The sequence below is a fragment of the Lissotriton vulgaris genome, chromosome 4_1 (assembly GCF_964263255.1).
Source record: "Lissotriton vulgaris chromosome 4_1, aLisVul1.2, whole genome shotgun sequence".
Classification (NCBI taxonomy): Eukaryota; Metazoa; Chordata; class Amphibia; order Caudata; family Salamandridae; genus Lissotriton; species Lissotriton vulgaris.
Genome location: NC_141691.1, coordinates 1,075,922,631 through 1,075,949,308, shown reverse-complemented (window position 1 = coordinate 1,075,949,308; position 26,678 = coordinate 1,075,922,631). Strand labels below are relative to the sequence as shown.

The 26,678-nt window shown below is 48.8% G+C and overlaps 1 protein-coding gene across 1 annotated transcript in view; it reads left to right on the top strand.

The window, feature by feature from the left end:
- Nucleotides 1-26,678, top strand: part of DNAH5 (dynein axonemal heavy chain 5) — a 5,605,957-nt gene that overhangs the window by 913,484 nt on the left and 4,665,795 nt on the right. The gene's annotated exons all lie outside the window — the stretch shown is intronic.

Below are 26,678 nucleotides of genomic sequence, written 5' to 3'. Positions count from 1 at the left end.
AGGTACGAACAATTGTGGGTCACCCTCGCAATGACGGTGGCCAAACGAGACATTGCACAGAGGTGGGGTGCTCCGGAGTTACCTACGGTGACGGGATGGGTAAGACATATGGACCTTCTCATGATTAAGGAAAGGGCAGTGTATGTGTTGAGAGCCTGCCCTCGTAAATGGAACCAGGTATGGCTGAAGTGGAACGCTTATAGAGGTGACCCATGTGAAGCTTTGCCAGAGGGTGAGGACTCGGATTCGGAGGAGGAGGAAGACTAGTGGCTGTAGAGGGATACTGTGAACGAGGGAGGGACCAGGGGGAGTGATGCACGCACTGACACTCTAAACGAATTGCTGATTTGTTAACCTGTGAGATGGTATAGCAGAACATACGCAGACTCTGATATAGTGATGACAGTTGTTTGGTTTTATGAGTAATTTTCTTTATTCTTATGAGTACCCGCTCATGCGCTGTAAGAGACAAATCAACCTTCTGCCATGGAACTGTGTGGGCGGGAAGGAATTTAGAGGAAGGGAAGACGCTGGGCATGGTGCGGCGTATATCTGTTTATTAACTTTTGACTATCAGGCCCTGCATGAACACGATAACTGTTACTATACTCTATGTTGCATACTATCCCCACCCGGGGAACTAGCTACTGTTCTGTTACGGCAATTACAAATGTCATACTGCTATTTCTTCTAAATTCCTGACAATAAAGAATTTAAAAAAAAAAAAAAAAAGAAAATGGTACACGGTTTACCAGGAAAATTACAGACCTTGCAATCCAGAAACCAGTCTACTCAATCTTAAACAACGCCAAAGGTAGAAGCAACCTAACGCTTACTCAGGGAATAACAGAAGAGATAAAAGTCGAGGAATTTCAACACTCAATGGACCTTTGGAAATGGCTTCCCAGTATGCTAAACGACAAGCGGAGGTATTGACCAAATAAAGAAATGGCAAACCAAGATGCATACGGGGGAATACACCTAATATCGTGGAATATCGCAGGAGCAAAAAGGCTGTTGGAGGAAGGACAAGCATTAGATGAATGGGCAAACTGCGATATCATCTCTTTGCAAGAAACCTGGTCGCAAGAAGATATCGCATTGGAAGGTTTCATCCACTACACTGTAGCTGCTGAAAAATCTAAAACCCATGGACGAGCCACTGGAGGCCTAGCAGTTTACGTGTCAACCGCCCTAAACATTAATTCGGAGCAGCTTAATTCCTCCGACCCAAGCATTCAAATAATTAAATTATCAGGACAAAAGGCAACCGACAACAAGACAACAATCCTGATTAATTATTACACACAACCGAATTCAAAAGTCAAAAAGAAAAAAAACGTAGTGCTGTGCAACGCAATAACGTGACTTCGCTCCACTGAGCCCTCATGGAATATAATATTAACTGGCGATTTTAATTCCAATTTGATACACTCACCTGAGGAAGACAAAATATTATCTGCAGACAACATGTACTGGAGCACAGCAAATATGCAGCGTGTCGAGAGCTCGTAAGGATCCCCTTGGCTTACACCTTGTGACAGAACTAGAGTATCTAGGCATGCGCATCTTGAATGGCAGGACCAACGAAGATCGACCTCCGAAAAAAACTTACTACGGTCCACATTCACATTCAACGTTGGATTGCACAGTTGTAAGCCTACCACTAATTCATTTAGTAGAATCCTTCTACATTGAATACACGCCCTTAAGTGACCATGCGATGCAGCACTTTAAATTTAACCTCTGTGCGGAAAGATTCCAACCATCACACATATTGGAGGGTCACCTAAGCACAATTAATCAAAAGCGCATTAATTGGTCGGAAGCAAATACAACGGTCTGGTTTTCAACGATAGAGGCCACAATGAAAGATGTGGGCGACGAGCCAAAGAATAATATCCAGGCATGGAATCTTTTTCTGGATAAACTGATGACAAAAATGAAACTACCGGGTAAACAGGCTAAAACAGTAAGGCCCAACAATAAACTACCAAAATCACTCCTAGAACTAAAGAGGAATTTGCGAAGAACTCAAAAGAAGCTACAGACGCAGGATAAAGACGCGCCGCATTGGGACACTTTTTACGCGCAAAGACGTCTATATAAAAAGAAGGTCTGGGAACATAAAAGGAGGTCTAACGAAAATTTTTGGACTAATTTGTTGTTTTGCTCAAAGCTTCCGAATTCAAACAAATTCTGGAAAATTGTAAACGAATTAACAAGACCGCGCAATGTATTGACCTCAAATGTCCAGGAATCCGAATGGGTCACCTTTCTCTCCTCCAAATTTAAAGCTCACCAAGCAATAGCCATCGGGAACACACAGCTATCATCGCATCAACAAATAAAGACATTGGAAGAAGCCTGCACCAGTCAATCACCAATTACTAGCCAGGCTAAACACCCAACTTCTGTCGCATTACATGGAAAAAAATCAGTTGAGGAGATAATGAAAATAATTAAAAAGGGCAAAAGTAACGGGGCCCCTGGGCCAAACGGCATACCGCAAGCTGCTTTCAAACAAGCACCGGAATATTGGAGCCCATTGCTTGAGAAACTCTTTGCAGACATCCAAACATACAACCTAGTGCCTGAAAGCTGGCACAGTTCCATCACAACGCCAATATACAAGGGCGGTGAGAGATCCAACCCTGCTAACTACAGATTAATCGCCCTGCAGGACGTCGAAGCCAAATACTTTGCATCGCTATTATTAGTTGATCTGGTAAAGTGGTCAGGAGAGAGGGACTTGATCCCACTTAACCAAACAGGATTCAGAGAAGGGATCGGAACTATAACAAATATTTTTTCCATCTCCATGATCGCGGATAAATGTAAGCGCATCAAACAGGATCTGAACTTGTGCTTCATTGACCTCCAAGCAGCCTTCGACAGCGTGGATAGGAACCTACTATGGGCGAAATTAAGAGCCTGGATGATTCCAGAAAACTTACTAAGGGGTCTGTTGCTATTCTACTCCGACACCTGGATGCAAGTAAGGCTCGGGGACGGGTCACGACTATCAAAAAAAGTGTGCACAACATCTGGCTTAAAACAGGGATGCGTCCTGGCTCCGCATCTGTTTAATCTATTTATTTCGGACCTGTCAGCAAAGTTAAATGGATGTAACGCCCACCCGCCAAAATTAGGCGACTTACAATTAACACACCTGGCTTACGCCGACGATATCGTCCTCATGAGTCAGACAAAGGTTGGCTTATCAAGACAGCTATCGGTTCTATCAGCTTTTCTGTCTGCAAACAACTTGGCTCTTAATTTCTCAAAATCCAAAACAATGCTAATTTCCAATCGGCATATAACATCACACAATGTTTGGCTAGAAGGACAACAGCTGGAAAGGGTGACAAGTTACAAATACTTGGTATATTACATCGATGACAAGCTCACCTTAAAGGCCCAGAAAACTTACTTAACTTATAGATCAAGAGCACTAATATTTGCACTTAGCACTTTATCGAAAAAGCTGGAAGGTCCCTCTCTAAAACATTTACTTACGGTGATTGCCAATAAAGCTCTTCCAACCCTAGCCTACGCTAGTGTAGCAATGAATGGCAAGGATTCCGTTCTCCTAAACAGCTTAATTACCAAAATTTACAAACAGGTACTACAATTGCCGAACTCTGCTTCACCAGCGCAAATTCGCCTAGAGTTTGGACTAAAGAGTGAAAGCTTGGGACGGCTTTACTCATGCCTAAAGGAGTGAAATCGGATCAAAAAGAGAGCCGCAGCCAATAATTTGAACAAATATCTATGGCAGGAATTAGAAACTCAAAAAAAATCAGAAGCAAACAAATATCTGACTAGTGCATTGGAGATAACATGCACCGCTAATCTATGGGACAAAAACTTGCCATTTTCATCATTCAAACTGGCACTAAATAAGGCCGCAAAATTTCACTGTCTGATTATGGACAAAGACATTTTCTCACACCGCTCACATTCTTGGATCCTGATCCAATAGCTACAGATCTTTAACCCCAGCGGCTTATCTGGACGCAATATACTCTGCCTTTATCAAAAGAAAGCTGATGGCATTGAGGTTCGGTAAATTCCCAACATTGGCCGACGAGGCAGCCTGGAAACATACAGAATCCGTCTCTTGCCGCCTCTGTGGGCATGTAAAAGAAGATCTTATTCATATAATATGTATCTGCAAACCGTTGACAACGGAGCGAAGGCGCATTTTAAGGAACATAGTACTGGCAAGGAAACTACGTACTTGTAGGACTGCTGTAATTGGTTGTCTGGACGCAACGTCACCACAAACAAATTGCAAGATTGTAAAGTTCTTGTGGACTTTAGAAAAACTTGTGAACGCAATGTAAAAACTAAGTTTTTGTTTTATATTTTTTTTACTAATTTCAGTTACTTGTTTAATTATAATTATTAGGTTTTAAATAGATGACTAAACTCAATGATCAAAATTTTAATTTTAATTTAAGTCGAGACGATAACGGAAAAGTGTTGTGTCTGACCTTACTCAATGATCCTATTTTAATTATGCTAAAGACCGATAATGGAAATTTTTGTTAAGGTTTTAATTAACTGAACAATAAAATAAATATATATAACACTTGTTTGACATCAACTGCATCTCTCAACTCATTCATGCAAAATGCAGTATGTTCTATACTTTTCACTATGTCAATAGCATTTTTTAAATCAGCGGCATCAGCTAGTAGTTTCTCTTGTATTTTCTTATCACTTGAACACCTAACTAGTTGGTCCCTGATAAGGGATTCAGTTGAAATACAAAAGTCACAGGTTGAGGCTAATCCCCTCAATACAGCAATGTAATTACATACTTTTTCATTTTTCCCTTGCGATCGTAAAAAAAAATGGTGTCGTTCTAGAACCACATTAATCTTTTCCCAAAATTGAGCCTCTAATTACTTAAGAGTGTTTAGATAAACATCATGCTGAACATCACCACGTGCATCAATATTAACATCTTCACCCTCAATAATGGAATCAGGCAGATCATCAAAAATCTCTCTGGCATGTTTTCCTAGGTTATGCAGAAGGATATGCTGTTTACGTAAAGACGAAAACTCATCACCACCTATAGCAATTAAGTATGTCTCGAAAAGGTTTCCCCAGTTTTTTTCATGGAATAAGTGTTTCTCCTGCTTCATTAAGAAGTGCAGGAGGTTGGGACATTGCAAATGCTGCCATAGTGAAGAAAGGAGTGAGTAAGTAAGAATATAAAAGAGGGAACTAAGATAGGTGTGAAGAATATGTGAAAGTAAGAAGAATGTAGAGGAACATGAGGAATAGAAATAGAGAGGCAAACTACAAGTGAAAACTGTGAAAGAACTAGTGGAAGCGTTTATTTTTTAACCCACAGTGAGAATTCCTAAACGTATAACTAAACAGTTATCAAAATATCAGGTAAATACAAAAGTCCGTAGTGAAAGGTACCAAACTGCAGCAATGATAACTTTGCGAATATTATAATGTTTAGGATACAGAATATAGGACCTATGACATAAGAATTCAAAGGAACTAAACTAAAAAGGTGAAAGTATGTAAATAAGCTGTGCCTGTCAGCGAAGGAAGGCACCTGATGAAGGATCAAAAAACACTGAAGTGAAGATAACAACGTGGAGTGCACACTGATTGTACAATACCCAGGCTGTGCCTGTGAGCAGCAAAGAAAGCTGTCAGGCTGTAGTGGAAAGGGATCCCAAGATAGAGGAATGCTGAAACATTTGTTGTAAAAGTAAGTTTAGGGATCACTTGTACATATAGAAAGCTGTGCCTGTCAGCGTTGGCAGGCAATAGAGATAAGACAGCCTCTTCCTTGAAGAATTAGCGCTAATGCCAAGGCTCAAATGGAGAACCCGGAGCGGCATGCTGGGTCACTTGACACTGCTGAGGAGAAAGTTACCTGAAAGGCGCCCTGAGCCCCGCCTGAGGCTCTGAGTGGAGGGGGCGAGATGGCGTGTAGTGCTACCCAGCAATGGCTGAGGTAATTAGAGAAGGGCAGGGCTTCTGGCCTCTTCTGAAGCTCTGAGAGAAGGAGCGACGTGCGGCGTTACTCAGCAACGTCTCGCAGTCAGTGCTTTAAATGGAAAAAAATAAGTGCAGGTACTCAACAAATTGAGATGGTAGCTAGGGGGCGGGGCTTGGTTAGGGCCCGGGGGTGGGACAGGGTGTGGGGCGGGGTTATTGGCAGTCCAAAGGGATCCAGCCAGGGGCACACATTTAATGTGATCGAGATTTAATTGGTGTGCAGATGTGCATAATGATACAAATCCATTTCTGGTATATTTTGATCATTCCATTTCCCTTACACATACAAAACAGTACATTTATTATTAAAGTGGGCTTCTCATGGTGCAACACCTAGATCACATATGACTCGCACAAGATATTTTCCTTAACATTTTTTGGAAAGGCTTAACTATGGTTCACCCTCTTGTCTTTTACAAAGCAACACATGGCCACGTAAGGTGGCCTTCCTGTGCTTGGTAAATCTGACTTTAGTATTGTGTTGCCCTCGCAACATCTAGCGTGACACAAGAGAAATGCAATTCAATGATAAATCGGTCCCTCTGTTTCAAACATAATTCCAGTAGGGACAGATTCATGGAAGATTTTCAGGATATTCAATTACGGGGGCACATCAGAGGGGGAATAGGAAAGTGTTTGTTGCTTCTTGAAACTTGTTGTCCTGCAAAGCATGACAGAGACTACAGATCAGGTTAATGTAAATGCAACACATGTGGATGCTGTTCGCGGTAGCACTCCGGGTGCTTTCAGGAGGAATCTAAAATAGACATATGTGTGTGCAGATTATATTCACATAATGTTGTATCCCTGATGCTAAATGAAAAGGCTAAACGTGTTCAGCACTGGTCTCTGATATGTCCTGCAGTCTACAGCTCACAAGTTCGAATCTCAGCAAGTCAAATTCAGCTTTTTATCCTTCTGAGGCCTGTGAGTTAAGGACCATTTAAATAGGTAGTAGTAATGCTGTAGCACAAAAGAAGTGACAATGGGGTGTTTTGATCAGATGATCAGCGGATAAATCAGTCCTGTTTTTAATATAATGCTTTAAAAATCCCAGGTACTGGGTGCCCAGAGAACAGGATAGTGAAGTGATGGAGAGGATGTGCAAGGAGAGGTACACATTCTGTTGCTTAGCCTTTTAGAGAAGATGAAGACCTCGGCCCTCTCCAGTACAGTGAATTTTAAGCCTACATTATAAACCAAACTTGGCCTCAAAGTGATGTTTATGGTTCTATAACACCCTCAATGGTTTCAGGTCACAAGATGACAAACAACAAGGTAGCCTTTGTTTTTTACACATAAAGAAACATTGGTCCCGACACACAAAATCCTTCTCCTTATAGGCAGGGCCACTGGTATTATGTGATTGTGCAGCAGTGGCGTTTTACGCATAATTGTAGATTTGACGCATGTGCCACATAATTCATACCCTGCTGCATCATCTGCAGATTTTAACTAAAAGGATGTTTCTAGCTCATATGGTTCAAAAGTTACTAAAATTGCATCAACATGTGTTACCGCGCAGTGAGAGACCCTTTGCAAAGGTTGACTGACCACCTTTCTGTTGCTCATTGCTATATTTGGTGTTAAACTGGTACTAATGAGGTGCAACCAACACCAAGACTGTTAAGAAGTGTAAATATGACAAAATAATAAAGTAATACTATCTCAAAATGTGCCGCATTATGCCTAATAATATTCTGTATTTAGCTGCATAATTAACTCAACCCTGCCACATAATGTAGCCATCCCATAACGCATAATTCCAGTGTCCCTTCATATAGGTGCGTTTTGACCACGCACAGATTCCCAAAGAACATTTGGAAGTTCAGAAAATAGGTTGCAAGGCCGGATTAGCTGGAAACAACAGTTACAACGCAACTATTACAACGGACTACTTTTACAACGCAACTACTATAACGCAGGATCCTTTACAACGAATGCCTTTACAACGCATGACATTACATAGTAGATGCTATTACAACGCATGCCATTACAACGTAAGTATAGGTAAGTTTATCTTTTTTAAAACATTTATTTAATTTGGGTTTTGGGGTACAGGGGAATTTTTAGGGTTCAGGGCTAGGTTTGGGTTATGGGGTACAGGGGTATTTTTAGGGTTCAGGGCTAGGTTTGGGTTTAGGGGTACAGGGGTATTTTTAGGGTTCAGGGCTAGGTTTGGGTTTTGGGGTACAGGGGTATTTTTAGGGTTCAGGGCTAGGTTTGGGTTTTGGGGTACAGGGGTATTTTTAGGGTTCAGGGCTAGGTTTGGGTTTTGGGGTACAGGGGTATTTTTAGGGTTCAGGGCTAGGTTTGGGTTATGGGGTACAGGGGTATTTTTAGGGTTCAGGGCTAGGTTTGGGTTTTGGGGTCCAGGGGTATTTTTAGGTTTCAGGGCTAGGTTTGGGTTTTGGGATACAGGGGTATTTTTAGGGTTCAGGGCTAGGTTTGGGGTACAGGGGTATTTTTAGGGTTCAGGGCTAGGTTTGGGTTTTGGGGTACAGGGGTATTTTTAGGGTTTAGGGCTAGGTTTGGGTTATGGGGTACAGGGGTATTTTTAGGGTTCAGGGCTAGGTTTGGGTTATGGGGTACAGGGGTATTTTTAGGGTTCAGGGCTAGGTTTGGGTTTTGGGGTACAGGGGTATTTTTAGGGTTCATGGCTAGGTTTGGGTTTTGGGGTACAGGGGTATTTTTAGGGTTCAGTTTTTAAAAAAAAACTACTTAAATAAATTAAATTAATGAAATATTTATTACTTACAATTTTTTAAAAAATGATATACTTACCAATACTTACGTTGTAATGGCATGCGTTGTAATAGCATCTGCTATGTAATGACATGCGTTGTAAAGGCATTCGTTGTAAAGGATCCTGCGTTGTAAAAATCGCGTTGTAATGGTATGCGATGTAAAAGTATGCGTTTTAACGCCATACATCCCGGATTAGCATATGCACTCCTTCCCAAGCAAACATTTTGCATGTGTGGACATGCCTACTTGTGTAACAAGCACACATGAAAGAACATCCTTCATTAAGAATAATTGTGACACTTCTGTAGTAAACTATAGTTTGCCTGGACTTTAGGAGCTGATAACAGGTGTTACCCAACTCAATGTTACTCATTTTGTTGAGCTCAGTAGGGTAAAAGGCAGACTGGACCCGTTGAAATTCGAACATAAGACTTTCAGGTGACACAAAGATCTATGCAGTGGTTGGATTAGTCCACTGAACTATCTTATCATCTTCCAATTAGAAAGGAATGCTCTGCTGCACCTTTGATTTCTCTTTTCTGCATTTATACAGCAGAGGAAGGCGTTGCAGTGAAATTTGCAAACCCCATCCCACAGATGACATCCCAGAGTGGTGGGGTACTGAACACATATGAGCTCCTTAGGACATATACATGCCAATGTTCTACCCTTGGTGACGTAGGCACAGCAGGCTCTGGTCACTGCACCCACAAGGCTCTCCTGGGAAGCACACAACAGCATTTTTTTGTATGTCATTGTTTTTAACAGACATCTGTTAGTACACATTTCTCAAGTTTGTCTTAGATCAAAGTTCCTAACATTTTACATGGAAATGCAAACTTACTGAGGCCAGTGTTCGGACAGTCACCTCCTGATCACGACACTGCCTGCCTTTTTAGCCCCTGTCATGGGGGATCCCTGCAAACCCTCACCTACATAGACACATCTCACATAGCCCCTCGCCTGCTTCATTCAGCTCCTCACGAGCATACATTCATCTCCATAGTTTTTCTCAAACATAAGTACAGCTTCCCTTCACCTACTTAAATACAGATTCCATCTGCATTCATACAGTTCCCTTCCTCCCTTCTGTCCTTCCATCCAGTCTCACTCCCCTCTCTTCCCTAACCCCCTCACTTTGATCTCTCTCCCCTTAAAGTTCCTGCTGTGCCTCTTGCAACTAAACGAGAAAGTGACATTAGTGCCAGTGGCCCTAGGACTTCATAACCTAGCATCCTACAGATCTAGAGCCCACCCATTCCCTCTAACACATGAAGAAAGTGCAGCAAGCATAGACAGATAGCCCACGCATCACAGATTAGGTTAACGCATTTCAGTTCCTGTCCCACATCACCCCACTGAAATACAATGTCACACAGTACCAGTGCCGCTTTGCTTCGGCATTCATTGCTGGAGTCGCTTGACAGCACAGCAGGTTACATCCAGCGTGATCTCCACTGCAGTGCCCAGAGGCAGTCAGAGAGCTCGGGGTCAAGCAGAGGTGAAAGGTTGCCATGGGTATAGTCACAAACCTGGGCCCGGATTGTTTTGATCACGTGGTTGCAGAAACAGTGCCACAAGTTCAAGTTCAAGTTCAAAAATTTGTATAGCGCGTTACTCACCCAGAGGGTCTCAAGGTGCTTGTGGGGGGGGGTGGTACTTTACTTATCAAATATCCAAGTTTTAAGTTGCTTTCTGAAGGAGAGGTGGTTCTGTGTAAGGCGGAGGTGGGTGGGGAGAGAATTCCAGGTTTTGACCGCTAAGTAGGAGAAGGATCTTCCCCCCCATGGTGGATCTATGGATGCGCGGAATTGCGGCGATGACAACGTCATCACCCTCTGTGCTCTGATGGGTTAGGCCACCAGTCAGCATAAATAGTTGAGCTAGTTCATTATCTGTGAAGGCCAGTCCTTCAAAGTCCCCCAGTAGCCCGGCAGATCAGTAAATTCAGGAAAGAGTGAGCCTGTCTCTAACAAAGAGGCCTGGCTGTTACGAGCTCCAGTGCATACCGACATGGTCGAACTGGGAGAGAAAATATGCCCGAGCACCAGGAAAGTGACCCATGTTTGGAAACGGAGGCAGCTTTGAACTTGTAAAGTTTGTGTCCCACACAGCGTGAGTCTGAGAGCAGTGTAATGACGGGCGCTAGGCCCTCATTATGCTGATGGAAATGACACACGGACACAGTGATAGTGGGTAGCTAATGGGCCCTGAGCACGTGCGCTCAGCCCCTTTTATTGGCCAGGGTCATCTGACCAATGACGCCTGGTGGTGGGTGGGTGTTTAGTGTAGTGACATCAGAGTGAGACACTAGACCGTGTCTATGGTATTACATCCCTCCCAACCTTAGTTAAAATAATTAAACTAACTAAAGTCCAACCTGTGGGAAAGAATACAGTTCACACAAAACCTATGTTCCAATCACGACGACTCCCGCGTGGTCTTCTCCCCTGCTGGTCACGTTAAATACTGGCAATGGTGTCTCTTCTTGCCTTGGCAGACTTGCAGCTTGGAGGTGGGCTGTACGGACTCTCTCGCTGTTTCGCATCCTGTGAACGTGTAGAGGTAGGAATAGCAGGTCCCTAGTTTGTTGCATTCCACTGGACTGTCCTGGTTAAGATGTTTTGTTCAAACTAGTCTCAACAAATAGGAGCCTCAAGGGGAAACAGGGGTATTACAGGCCGCCCCCCACTCAATGCATCTCTAGCAACAAATGACCTGCCCCTTACTGGTATGGGATCAAAGATCCCTGGTTTCTATGTTCTTACCTATTCAACAGAGGGTACTCTACCGCCTCCTGTCTACATGTGCTCAGTAAAGTCACAGATTTCCGGATAAAAAGTGTGTGTGCACGACAACCGTGTGACAATTCACTCACCTCACCGTGCCTTTCTAAGAGGATGTGACCTACAAAAAAAAGGGGGAGGGGAGTTGGCAGAGCCTCACGGGAGCAACACCCGAGGAGGAATATCCAGGCAGGTACTCGCCTGTGTCCTCACGTTCTCATCATCAGCATCTGCCAACTGACAACATAAAGGGGATACAAACAGTGCAGAAAAAGAAAACCATTGCGTGTTCAGTGAAAGTCACCCAGTGTGGTTTGCCAATACTCTCTCGTCGAGATCTGGTCCCACCACCAATAAAAAGAGCTAGGCTACACTGGCTCAACTGCTTTTATTCCATGCTGTGTGCCCACTCTATTAAAAAACCAACATGTTTCATTGCCTAGTTTCATTTACCGGCAATTTCATCAGTGTGTTGGGTCTGCGTAATCTCTACTTGTCTAGATTCTCCGTATATTGTACTTGTGGTTGTACACGAAATAAAATCACATACACTCATTTACTCACTGTGTCTCGATAGGGACTCCCTGCAGCAACTGTATAGTGCTATCTAGTGTATAAAATGTACTTTACCAGGTGGCCGCTGAACTCACGCCTACCAGTGCCCCCGTAGAAGAATCAGGTTTATCAGGAACCTATGGCTTTTATACAGGTCCCTGGAACCGCCCTCGGTCAGTTCTAAAAAAGGAAAACATAGGGTCAATGTGACAATCGTATCCCTTCACAGTTACCTCTCATTACTAGCTCCTCAGTACCTGCTATTGTGCCCCAATCTTTGGTATCACTGCACCCCTGTAAATCATATACGGGCTATTTAGCTGCTGGTCCCCATCGGTGGCCCTGATTGTGCAGCCCTCCCTCTATTTGAGATATTTAATTAGGGAGAGGAAAAAAGTTTAAAAACTTGAAAAGCGGAATGAGAAGGGGCAGAAGCGGCTGCTCTCACCCTCTCGTCCGCCCGCATTCACGGATTGACAAAGTCCTAGCTGGTCCCGAGCAAGTACCACTACGCTCATATAGAAATTTTGTCTTACCGGTATGCGTGCAGGAATGGCCTCCGCTCACCCGCCGTGATAATGAACTCACCGGTACTTGTTTTAAAGGACGCCGAACAAAACCTCATGGTTCCTGCGTCTGTGACTCCGCCCACCCCACGCACGCAAAGCTAACGGAGCCAGCGCGTGACGTGTTGGCGGCGGCCATGATGGAACGGGGAGCTCTATCTCTATGTGATACTCGTGCCAGCTCCCGTTCATGGTGCCGTCACTGTACAATGTGCAGTACAAAGGTCCAGAGTTGTACCTCGTTCTTGTTTGTGTTCAAACTGGTGTCTGTTCCTGATGGGATCTTCAGCTGCAGGTTATCCCTCTCATGGATACCCCTCTCTCGTGGGTGTCCCCTCTCACTGGACGACCCGGAGGCCCTTTTCTGCCAGGCTCCCACTGGACCGGAGGACATGCCGCCTTGCCGCTCCAACGTGTTGAAGGACATCGCTACGGGTCCTCTCTCCGTGTCCGAAGCTCCACCTGAAAGGGTGTTGTTGGCACTGGTTCCGTCTTGTGCTACCTTCGGTCCTCCAGGATCTTCAGCACGAGCTTCAACAGTCCGTCTCTCGTCGTGGTATCCGCTGCTACCGGTGTCCCTGAGGCCTCTGCCCCTGGATTTCCGCAGCCCTGTGTCCATTCCATCCCAGAGGTGGTTGTTGCCAACAGACCGGCCTGCTCGCTTCTGTCATTCCTGGGTGACTGTCTGGTTTGCACATGGATGCTTACTTCCAGTGATATTACATGTGTCCCGGTCGTGCGTGTGGACTGTCGTGCACCTCTCACGTTCTCCTCGGTGTTTCCCCTTCTGGTGTGTTGTAGTGTCTTGTTCCACACTCCTCTTTGCTCTGCTCCTTTCTCTTGTCTTCCTGTTGTCGTGCTGCTCAGACCTTTTCTCCTTTCTTTTCTTTGGTGGTGGCAAACGTGCCACTCAGACCTCTTCTTTCTTTTCTTTGGTGGTGGCAAACATGCCACTCAGACCTCTTCTCCTTTCTTTTCTTCAGTGGTGGCAAACGTGCCACTCAGACCTCTTCTTTCTTTTCTTCGGTGGTGGCAAACGTTCCACTCAGACCTCTTCTCCTTTCTTTTCCTTAGAGGCGTCATGCCCCTCAATCTCCTCTTCCTTTGTGGTGTCGTGCCTCTCCTTCTCCATCTTCCTTTTGGCAACGCGGTCTGGTCATCTTGCTGTCTTTGTCTTCCTGACCAGACCTCTCCAGGCAGAGTGCACTCTGCCTGTTTCCCCCTGGTCTTGTCCTGGTTCTCGGACACTGTCTCCCTCTAGTCTGTGACTGGACCGGTCGTTGCGATCTTCTCTCTTAACTCTGAATGTTAAACTGTGGTTGTCGAAGTTCGCTGGTCCATGTTCGTGGACTGTGTCTTGGTGGTCGAACATCTTGGACCTCTTGCCGGTCCACTCTGCCGATGCTGGCAGGCCATCCTCGGTCCTCCTGCCGGACCTCTTGCCATGTCACTATTTGCTGACTCTTGCTTCGGTCACCTCCATTCGCGACCCCCTGGTGGGTCGGCTTCTTGGTGCGGCCATCTGGCTGGCCGGCTTCTTGGATGCGTCACGTCGTGTGACCGTCCAGGTTCTTCGTACGACTGTCTGGTTGGTCGGCTTCACCTTCTCCTTTGTGGCCAGACTGGGTGGTCAGCTTCACCTTCTGCGTGAGTCTTCATGCTTCGCCGTCTTCCGTGTGCTCGCTACTCACTCTGTTGCGGTGCTGTAGCGTAGCGTTTCTGTCCGTGCTCTTCCTGTGCTTCATTGGGTGCGGAGGGTTACGTCACCACTCCTTCTTGCTTCTTCGTGTTCAGGTCGCTCCCCGTTACCCCACGGGGTGTGCTTGCTTTCTTGTTGGGACCCTGGAGCAGTGTCGGCGGTTGTCACGCTTCCTCACTGTGTCGCACTTGCCTGGTGCCAAGTCAGGAACCACCGGGCCTCCTTGTTGTGGTGCGGCCGTTTCTTTTCCTGCGGTGCAATGACAATCTGTGGCCATCAGGTGCCGGTCCGCCTTTGGCTGGTCTCCGTTTGGCTCAGTGCGTCCTGTGGTCTGTGCCACTGCTCCGTCGTCCTCCTTGTGCCTGGAGTTCCTTCACTCCTTGCGCTTTCCTGCGCAGCGCAGTGCTGTGCTGTCCTGGTGTGTGGAGTTCCTTCACTCCTGGCGTGCTTCTGCACCTTGTCACACCATCCTCAGGGCTTGGTGGCGGTTTGGCGCCCCTCTATCGTAGCAGTTCACTTGTGCACTCTTCATGCACTTGCCAGTTCTCCCTTGTAACCTTCACTGCAGGCGGCACCAGTTAGCCTTTATTTCCCCATGTGTCACTGCTCATATGTCTTTTCCTACTTTCATTTTCACCTGGGGTGCACCGTTGCACCACAACCACTAGGTGGCAGCATTGACTCATCTTGGCCTGCTTGCCTTGTCCTCGGTAGTTTCTACACGGGGCCTGTCTTCAGATTCCCTTTTGCTGCAGGCGCCTCTGTGCCTCACTTAGTTCTGCTGGTGATTCCTTCTCTTTGTTAGAGCCAGGATCGGTCGTAGGGTCTTGTCATCCGATTGAGCTTCACTGCCTCACTCGCTTGCTCCCATTTCAGCTATCTCCCCGGGCACACAGCTGAGCAGGACTGGAGGACTCCGATGCATGCGGTGAGTCCTTTCATTACCTCCTCGTCAGCCCTCCCCGTCCCAGTCCTAACTACATGAGCATAGCTCCTCCCACAAGAAACTCCCAAGCAACTTGAAACCCATCCCTTACCTCCAGGCCACACCCATACCCTGAGGCATATAACCCCAAGACCTGCCAATCAACAACCTGTTTGTTTTTTCTGCGGAATCACTTCCGAGCAGACTTCATCGAGGGGGGCACTGGAATTGGCCTCCTGTCTGGTAAGTGTGAGACGGGATGTTAAGCGCCCGTTTTTTAACCCCTATTGTGCCCGTTTTTATTTTACCTTGTGGGCATTTGCTTTGAGTCCCTGCTGTAGCGGGACCGTGGGGTTGGGGGTCCGGACTGCCTGGTGTGGGGTGGTGACTCCCTGCTGCAGCCTCCCCTCTTCCGGTTTCGTTCCCTGCTCTAGCGGGTACACCCGGGGAGGGAGGGGGGGTGTGTGGCTGGCTTTTTCGGCGCGCCGAGGGCGTGCCGGTTTGGCTTCTCTGTCTCTTTACTCTCGGTGCTCGTTTCTTCGAGCCCGTGTTTCCCCCCTTTTTATTTGCTTCCTGCAACCCTTGGTGGAGTCTGGGGTTGCGGGGAGGGGGGGGACGGGACTGCCTTTGTTTGGTCCGTGGGGGCCCGATGTTTAGGTTCAGTCCGACTTTGATTCCTGGGTTAGTGTTCTCTTCCCCGCGTTTCTGTTGTTGGGGCTCCCTCTACTGGCGGTCCAATTTGCTTTATTGCCATTTTTGTGTTGCTGGAGGGATTTGCATGGGGCTTGATTTCGAGTCTTGGCCTCTTGCTGCTCTGCTGTTGTGGGGCCCTAGGGTGTTTTTCCCTGTCCTTGGCCTGTCTCTGCTGTCTGTGAGGATCTTGTGGGGTTTGGTGGCTCTGCTCTCCTGCAGTTCTGTTGGGGAGTTCTTACCTCTGGGTTCACTGGTTCCTGGGGCGGGGTCTTCTGGGTTTCTTTGTGTCCTTACAGTTGGGCCCTGTTCAGTCTTTTCCTTTTGTAGGTTGGTAGTCATCTCTGATGGGGCGGTTTGAAGGCCGGCCTTCGGTCCTGTGTAGGGATTGGCTCCCGATCTAGGGGGCATTCCCTGGTTGGCCCTTGGGGATTTTTGCTTTGATTGGTCTGGGTATATCTTGGGGTCTGGGTTTCTGTTCTCCTGTTTGCAACATGGAGGGTAGAGGTGCAGACGTGCGTGAGCTCGGCTGTGAGGATGGGGAGGTGGTCGCTGGTTCTTCCACTGCTCCTTCCATGGCGGATATTCAGAAAATGATTGAGGCTGCTGTGGCAGCGGCCTTTGTGGCTCATGATCCCAAGGGGCCTAAGAGACAGAAATTGGATGCCTTGGCTGAGGTAGATCCGGACGTTGACTCTGATGAGGAGGTGAAGGGTCGTTTTGTCCAAGGGGCTGACCTTCGCTGTGTTATGCAGCATGTTCGAGACAATCTGGGATTCCCTGATCCTGTGGAGGGTGGAGAGTCTGAAGAAAGATCCAGAAAGCCTCCCCATTCATACGTCTGTGAGGAAGGTGCTGGAGGGGGAGTGGAAGGATGTTGACAAGCATGCCTTTCCCCGGTTTCTGGCTAAGAGGTATCCCTTGCAGGGCTTCGCGGAGGAGTTTCCGGCTGTGGTGAAAGTGGATTCTCTGCAGGCTGGTATGGCGTCTCAGAGCCTGGTGGTGTCTGAAGATGCGGTGCCTTCTGATCCTGGGGACAAGCGTGTCTAGGGGGCCTTGAAGCGGTCCTTTGCAGCCTCCAATCTGGCTGTTCGGTCTGCTGCTTACACCAGCTATCTTGTTCAGTCGCTTCTTAAGGACTGTCAGGGTATTTCTGCGCAGCTCATGCAGGATGAGGATCCCTCTGAGTCTTTGTCCATGTTGGAACAGCAGTTGCGTTTCATGGCTGACTTGTCCTTCGACTCCCTTAGTGCTGCGGTGGCGGCTGCTGGTGCCTCGGTTGCTGCTAGGAGGCAGTTGTGGCTTAAGTCTTGGAAGGCGGAAGCTGCTCAGAAGGCGGCTGTGATGAAGATTCCCTTCACGGGCTCTAAGCTGTTTGGGGAGCCGTTGGAAGCTTTGATTAAAAAGACAGCTGAGGGGGCGTGGCTAGCAGCCGATCATGGCGGCAGCATAAGGGACGAGCTCCGCAGCTGAAGCGGCCTCTTCGTCTATCCGACACATAATCCGACACAATTTTCAAGCTCAGGACCGGGCGGTGTAAGCAGCGAAAAGCGGCATTCAAATCCGACGTCTGGAGACCGAGTTACGTCGTGGCTGCGGTCTGGCCTACTTCAACCTCCTGAGCTGGGGTCTCCCCTGGTCGAGTGGCCCAGCAGGAAGTGCGACGGTCCTGGGGGTATAGACCGGAAGTGCCCGCAGACCGCGAAGGACGACAAGACACGTAACTCTCGAGCAGCCAGACTGGGCGATGCTTGCGGACCAAAGGAGTGTGACAGACTATAGCATTATCGCCGGTGCCCCGGCCCTCCTTGATATCGAATAGGCAGCCGTAAGCGTGAAGGATCCTGAGACGGCGAAGGGCAGCCGCCATTTTCTAGGCCGAAGAAGTTATTGCTCACTTAGTGATTACTGGCACTCTTCGCCCTATGGAACACTTCACCAGGGTTTGAGCACAATCTACGACTACATCTGGTTTTGGAAGGGCGAATACGCCACTCCGACAACCTGGAGCGGAGAGGCACGAGAAGCACGAAACCCAACGGTATGGCGGGGAAAGGTCCTAAGGGCGGCGCCACACAGACCCGCATTAAAAGATACACCTCCGACAAGCCAATTACCTCCCCAGTGACGGGGAAAGATCCGGGGAGCAAAACTGCTGATACCCCGGGAGGAAAGAAGGCGACGCTGGACGATGTGATGCATGCTTTGGCTCAACTACAGACAGCAGTGGGTTCGATCTCCACGGATGTTACCTTGCTCAGAGCCGATCTCCACAAAATGTCGGAGAAGGTTAAAGACATGGAGGTGGTTACGAAATCCCTAGTGGAGGACGTCTCCGAACTTCAACAGGCAATGGGGAAGATGGCGCAGGACAATAAAATGCTTCGTGAGAAGCTTGATGAGCAGGAAGGGCGTTCTAGGCGGAATAACAACCGTATTATTGGGGTGCCGGAGTCGGAGGGACTTAGGGCCATGGACTTGTTTGTGGAGAGCTTAATCACGGATGAACTTAAACCGAAGGGCTTGTCCACCTTTTTCTCCGTGGAAAGGGCCCACCGCGTGCCGGGGGGCCAGCCGAAGCCAGGGGCGACTCCGCGGCCCATAGTAGCCCGTTTGTTCAACTTCCGTGACCGGGACGCTATCTTGCAGGCGGCCAGGACTTCTCCTCCTATTAAACTACAGAACTCTACTATCGCCATCTTCCCCGACTATACGGCGGAGGTCGCACGTAGGCGACGAACCTTCTTCGAGGTAAAAAAGGAGCTGAGGACACGAGAACTACCGTACTCCATGCTCTTCCCTGCGAGGCTTAGGGTGGTAGCTGAAAATAAAACGTGGTTTTTCGACAACCCAGAGGCTGTACAGGAATGGCTGGAGGGATGGAGGCCGGGACAACACCCGCGACGAACCAACCGACCCAAGAAAGGCCGAAATACAGGTCAACACCCGGACTCCCAGGCTTCGGGAGGAGGACCAGAGAGTAGCGAATCCTTGGGAGCTGACGGCGGCCAAGAAGAGAACGAGGAACAGTGATCTTCAGACTTTTGTACTTTAATAGACATATAGTGCTGTACACGCACTTCCCGCCATTGGACACTGGGTGATGGACCTCCGAGGGTGTGAATGAGAGACTGCCGGCAGCGGAGAGTCCCTCACCCCACCGCGCAAGTACACTGTTTTGGGGATGGGATATGCACTCTGCTCAGTTGGGGGGGCGGGCAGTTTTGAGTCCGTGCAGCAGGGGGGCAGGGAGGGGGGTGGGTAGGGGTTCAGGAATGTTTACAATTCAGGACCACTTGGTCCTGCGAGTTTTTGTTTTATGCACACACATGCTTATTGGTATGTTTCATTATTCTGGTAGCATCATGTATCTTGGGGACAGCAAGGTATCGGAATGCTGGAAGGAGTCACATCTACCCTACACTTGTCTCCGTACACCACCTTGCTCACGGCACGAGGGCCTCTTGGCTGTTCACCACTTTTCTCATGGCCGGGATAGATAACCATACCACACCGGCCCCGTTGCACGTCATGTCATGGAACATTAGGGGCCTAGGGGACAAGATCAAGAGGGGCCTGGTGTTACAGGGCGTTAAGAGACAGGGACCAGCCCTAGTTCTTTTGCAGGAGACTCACTTGATGGGGGTGGCCACACGGGCTCTAGATAGGCGAGGATATCATATGGTAGTACATGTGGAGTTTACCTCAGGGTCACATGGCACGGGTATTTTGCTGAAGAAATCCTCCCAATTCATAGTGAAATCAACGGCAGTCGATGATCAAGGCCGCTTTGCGGCAGTACATGGCCAGTGGGAGGGAAAATTGTTGAATGTGGTCTCCGTATATATTCCGCCGGCATTGCACTCGGTAGCTCTGCCGGACCTCGGCAAATTCCTGCTAGATCTCCCTGACGGGGACCTGCTTGTAGGTGGGGACTTCAATATGACACTCACAGATACCCTCGACCGATTCCCCGCACGAACACACACGGATGGCCCCAGCAGGTTGCAGACATTTTTGGATGCACAGGGTTTAGTGGATGTGTGGCGTACACTGCACCCGGGTCAGCAACAATACTCCTACTACTCTGCCACCCACAATAGTCTCTCCAGGATAGACTACTTTTTCACACTGGGCAGCGGTCTTCTTGCCGTTGCTGAGGCAAACATACAGCCGAGAGGAGTCTCGGACCACTCACCGATCACTCTGACAGTCACCAGCACAGGTACTAAACAAAAAAGGGTATATCCGATTTTTCCAGGGTATCTTAAAGTCCCACAGATAACTAAGGACCTGAAGAAAGTCACCCAGCTTTACTTTGAGGAGAATCGGTCCTCGGTGGACTCCCCCTCCACATTGTGGGAAGCCTACAAAACGGTGTTCAGGGGCCAGGCCATCGCCATAATTACGAACCACAAGAAAGCACATAGGAAGGAAGCATTAGATTTGGAGTTGAGCCTCGAAAGGGCCAACACTGCCCATATGGCAGACCCATCGGAGGACACACTTCACGACTTACAGATACACCAGCGCCGCCTCACCGACCACTTGAGACGTGTAACGTTGGCGGACATTGCCGCGACTCAACACAGGGTCTATGACATTGGGGACAAAGCTAGCAAACTCCTGGCGTGGCTGGATAGGAAGCAAGGGGGAGGTAGGAACATATTACAGCTCACAGACTCAAGTGGCATTGTCCATACCCAACCAGGTGATATAGTGGAAGTCCTGGCTGATCACTTTAATGACGTTTATACTCCTGCGATTGTGGTAACAGCAGATGAGGCCCGAAATGCCCTAGAATGTGTGCCTCTGCCGAAACTGACGGACGAGGCTTCGAAGGATATCGATGCCCCCTTGACCGTCGACGAAATTCAATTGGCCATCAACTCCCTTCATTCGGGTAAGGCTCAGGGCCCCAACGGGGTGCCCATCGAGTGGTTTAAAATTATGTCAGAATCCCTGAGTACGCCCCTTCTTCAGATGTACGAAGAGAGTAGGTTGAAGGGAACATTACTGCCGGACCAACGGATGGCGACTATTGTTGCTATCCCGAAACCGGGTAAACCACCCAGCGACTGCACATCGTATAGGCCTATCTCCCTCCTGAACCCAGAGGCCAAAATAATAGCTAAAGTGCTGGCGAACAGACTCCTGCCGTGCTTAAATCAACTGATTCATCCGGATCAATCCGGCTTCATGCCGCATCGAAGCACGGCCTTAAACCTTCGCAGGGTACATGGAGTTGTGGCGAGACTCTCGATGCTGCGGGAACCGGCCACGATCCTATCATTAGACGCCAAGATGGCGTTCGACTTGGTGGAGTGGAATTACCTCTTCGCGGTGCTCACACGTATGGGCTTTGGTCCAGTGTTTATCTCCTGGATACGTATGCTCTATAAAGATCCCATGGCCAGAGTGGTAGCTAATGGCCACATTTCTCGAACCATACATTTAGGACGTGGCACACGGCAGGGTTGTCCACTCTCGCCCCTCCTTTTTTCTCTGGTTCTGGAACCGCTGGCGGTTACCATCCGTACCACGCCGCTCCTGAGGGGGATCCAATGGGACCCGCATTGGGAAGACAGAGTGTCCCTTTACGCGGACGACATGTTAATATACCTTACTGACCTAGAGAACAGCCTTCCCAACCTCCTGGCTCTCTGTAATTCACATGGGCGAGTATCAGGATATACCATCAACTGGGTAAAATCGATAATTTTTGAGCTCAAGGGGCCACTCCCGCCACTTCCAGACTCCTGTCCGCTGGAGATAGCTCCCTCTTCCTTTAAATATCTGGGAATCCATATTACTCGCGACGAAGCGGAGTTTGCGCGGCTCAATTTGCAGCCTCCCTTGCTCCGACTCCGTAACGATGTGCAGCACTGGAAAGAACTCCCACTGACATTGCTGGGCAGGGCGGCGTTATTTAAAATGATGGCCCTGCCGCACTTTTTGTACATTCTTGAGAATGCCCCACGCTTGATACCGGACAGCTTCCTCCAAAAAATAACGGCACAGACCACGGGTCTGCTCTGGGGGAACCGACCAGCCCGGATCTCCCACACAAAGCTGAATAGGAGCTGGTACGATGGAGGCATTGCACTGCCCAATATACGACTGTACTATTGGGCGGCCCAACTCAAGATCCTTAATCAGTGGGTGCACGCCCCGCAAGATGACCCAGCGTTCAAGGCAGACAGAGCACAACTGGGCACGAATAGCTTGCTGGATCCACTATATCATCGAGGCATTGCGGCAAAACTCATGGGACCCACTAAACACACTGTTCAACTGTGGTACAAGGCGCAAGCGAAGCTACAATGGGACGGGACCATCACAAAACTCACACCTTTATGGGACACCAAGGCACTGGGTCATCTGCGACGCACTAAGGGCTTTACCCAATGGGATAACATCGGGATATCAACTGTGGGAGACATGTGGACTAGGGAGGGAGTGGTTTCCTTCGCGACCCTTCAGGAACAGTATGAGTTGGGGGATAACGAATTATACAGATACATACAGATCAGACATGCCCTACAAGCGGCAATCCCACCAGACACATCCCCACCAGAATCCTCCCCGCTAGAGGACCGTCTGCTCACAGACTTCCTACAGGAGGGCGCAACCTCACTGACGTACCGCGAATTAATCAATAACTTACCTGGCCCACTGGAGAAGCTAAAAGACAAATGGATGACTGATGTCGGAGACCTAGATGAGTCCGACTGGAACGCAGCCATGGCATCTCCGCGTGAGGCAGGTATATCATCCAAATTCCGTCTAGTGCAGTTAAAAATTTTACATAGGATTTATTACACCCGAACGACACTACACAAACTGCAAAGGGTGGATCATCCGTATTGTCTCAGGGGCTGCGGGGCAGAAGGCACGTTTATACACACGCTGTGGGAATGCCCGTATATTGTTAGTTATTGGCAGCGGGTTCTACGTACCATCGCACAGACACTCCACACCTCACTCACACTGGACCCGCGGAAGTGTCTACTGAATGTGTGGGGGCCTACTGATCTTACCTTTTACGCAAGGGTATGGACCACGATAGGTCTTGTCACAGCCAAACTAGATATCGCACAGAAATGGGGATCGGCGGACCTCCCCACACTGGCACAGTGGATCAAAAACATGGACATGCTAATGTTGACAGAAAGAGCAGTTTACAAATTGCGGGATAACCCTCGCAAGTGGAATGGGGTCTGGCAACCGTGGAATTCCTATAGGGGGGATATCTGTGAGCCGCTGGTGGAAGAGGATCTTGAGGGTTCTGATGATGAGGAAGAACACTGAATGGGGGCCGAGGCAGGATGGTAGGACATGGGGATGGTTATGTAGCAGGGGAATAAGACGGGGGGTGCGGGTGAGTGTGGGGTATGGAGGATGTACGGTTGGTCCCTCACATGACAGCTATGATGCTGGATACTATACCGAATCTAACTTAATGTCATGCTGATTCATGTGTGCAGTTTCTTTTAGTTTACGTTCAATGTTAAAACAAAAAACACAAAAAGCAAATTGTATTTTTACTGTACACATATTCGCTCCGTCCATCTGAACATTTTGATAACTGATGCTGTTCTACAATCAGATGAGGTCCAGAAACATGCGCATTGTTTATATTTACTTCATACTACAAGCCGGCCTCAGGGATGTAGGCATTAATGTGATTAATGATGATGATACTATTTGATTTTTGCAACAACAAAAAAAATTAAAAAAAAAAAAGACAGCTGAGGACAAACAATTGTTGGCTCCGGTCCGCTCTTCTCAGAAAGGGAAGTTTGCGGGTTATAAGCGGGCTTTTGGGCAGGCGTTTCAATCTAAGATGGCTGCTCAGCCGTTTCGTGGTAGGGGACGTGGCCGGGGTGTCCCTTCCTTCCACAAGTCCCGGGGTCAACAAGGTGCTTCCTCTTCTGCAGGTCCATCCAAGTCGTGACTTTGTGATGGATTCCTTGAAGGTGCCGGTTGGGGGTCGCCTCACCTCTTTTTTACCTGTCTGGGAGGAGTTCGTTCGGGATCTGTGGGTTCTACAGGTGGTACGGCTGGGCTACAGAATAGAATTTGGGACTCCTCCGGTGGATGTGTTCAAAGCTACCCCTGTTCCCAGGTCTCTGGCAAGATGTCGTGCTCTATTGGACGGAGTTCGGGACTTGGTGTCAAAGGGTGCTGTGGTGAGGGTGCCTGTGAGTCAACAGGGTCGGGGGGTTTACTCAATCCTGTTTTTGATCCAAAAGCCAAATGGGGACTTCCGTCCGGTCCTGGATCTGAAGGCGGTGAACTTGTGTATCCCTCATCGGTCCTTCAAAATGGTGACTCTGCAGTTGATTCTTCCCTTCCTGTCGGTGGGAGATTTCCTGGCTTCTCTCGATCTACAGGACGCCTATTTTCATGTGCCAGTGCACGCATATTCACAGAGGTTCCTGCGTTTCTGTGTAAGGGTGGATCACTACCAGTTCCAGGTATTGCCCTTTGGCCTGTCTGCCTCTCCGAGGGTGTTTACTAAAGTGTTGGCGCCCTTGGTGGGTTTGTTGCATGCTAAGGGTATACAGGTTTTCCCTTACTTGGACGATTGGTTGATTTCTTCCTCTTCTTTCCTTCAGGCTCAGTCACATTCCCGGGAGGTTTGCAGTCTCCTTCAACGGTTCGGGTGGATTCTGAACTTGGAGAAATCCCATCTTCACCCCACTCAGGAACTGTTGTTCATTGGGGGGGTGTTCAACACCAGGTTGGGAAAGGTCTTCCTGTCGGAGCCCCGCAGACTGACTCTTGCGCACGAACTGAAGAAGGTGTTGGGGGCTCGGTCTTCCACGGCTCGCCAGTGGTTGCGTGTTCAGGGGCTGATGTCAGCAACTGTGATGATTGTTCCTTGGGCCCGCTTACACTTATACCCCCTTGTGAATCATCTTCTGGAGCATTGGGATCCGGCCTCTCTGAATTACGAGCTGTTGGTTCCAGGGAGTGTGTCCATCGCCCGGGAGTTGTCCTGGTGGCTGGTGGATCGGAACCTCTTGCAGGGCTCGCCCTTTGTGTCCCATGTGAGGTTGGTCCTGACGACCGACGCCAGCGAACTGGGTTGGGGTGCGGTCTTGGGTCAGGAGTCTGTGCAGGGTCTATGGTCTGTGCCGGAGGCGGAGATGTCCTCAAATTGGCGGGAATTGAAGGCGGTTCAGTTGGCGTTGTCTCATTTTCTGCCTTGGGTCCTCCAGAGGGATGTGATGGTGCGGTCGGACAACACGGTGGTGGTGTGTTATATCAACCGCCAGGGGAGCGCGAGGGTGGCTTCCCTCAATTTGTTGGCTCAAAGTATAGGCCTGTGGGCGGAGTCTCACTTGTTGTCTCTGAGGGCTTTACATCTGCCTGGGATTTTGAACTCGGAGGCGGATCACCTGAGCAGGGTGTTTCCCTCCATGTCGGACATGTGCCTGTCTCAGGAAGTCTTTCGTTGCCTGATGGCCCGGTTCGGGGTCCCGGTGGTGGACCTGTTTGCAGCCCCGGGGAACGCCTTGAGGGAGACGTTTTGTTCTCTGGTTCGCTCTGCCGAGGTTTGGAGGGTGGATGCCCTGTCCTTCCGGTGGGAGGGGGGCCTGATGTATGCCTTTCCCCCTATTGCCCTGCTGCCGCGTGTTCTGCTGAAGGTCAAATTGGATCGGGCTTCGGTGATCCTGGTGGCTCCGGATTGGTCCAGGCGGCCTTGGTTCCCTCTGTTATTGAAGTTGGCTGTGGGACCTTGCTGAGACGTTTTGTTCTCTGGTTCCCTCTGCCGAGGTTTGGAGGGTGGATGCCCTGTCCTTCCGGTGGGAGGGGGGCCTGATGTATGCCTTTCCCCCTATTGCCCTGCTGCCGGGTGTTCTGCTGAAGGTCAAATTGGATCGGGCTTCGGTGATCCTTGTGGCGTTGGGTGTTCTCCTTCTGTGGCGGAATTTATTCAGAGGTCCAGGCGCCCTTCGACTCTCAAATCCTATGCCCGGCATTGGGTTTCTTTTCAGTCTTGGTGTACGGCGCGCGGGTGGTCTGCATTGGAGGTGGATCCGGTACTGGTCTTGGACTTTTTGAAGGACGGCTTTGACTTGGATCTGGCTGTGTCCTCCCTGAGGGCTCAGTGGGCTGCTGTTCGGGCCTTTCGGGGTTCGGTCTGTGACCCGGTGGTTCCCCTGGTGTCCCGTTTGTTACGGAGTTGCTTCCTTCAGAAGCCTGTCATTCGGTCCTTTGCTCCTAGTTGGGATCTGCCTCTGGTTTTGGGGCTTTGCAGGGGGCTCCCTTTGAGCCTCTACTGGAGGTGTCTTTGAGGTTTCTGACGATCAAGGTGCTGTTCCTGGTGGCTTTTACGTCGGCTAGGCGGATTGGGTAGTTGGGCTCCTTGCTTTGTTCGGCCCCTTTTTTACGTTTCTTTCCTGATCGGGTGGCACTGCGGCCTGATCCTTCCTTTGTTCCCAAGGTCCCTTCCTCTTTTCACTGCTCTGCGGATCTGGTTTTGCCTGTTTTATGTCCTGATCCTCTTTCAGAGGTTGAGGTGCGGCTGCACTGTTTGGACGTTCGGAGGGCTCTAGAGATCTATTTGTTGCGTACTGGGCCGTTTCGTAAGGTGGAATCCCTTTTTGAGACCTTTGGCCTGGCTGGTCAGGGTCTTAAGCCTTCTGGGGCTACCCTCA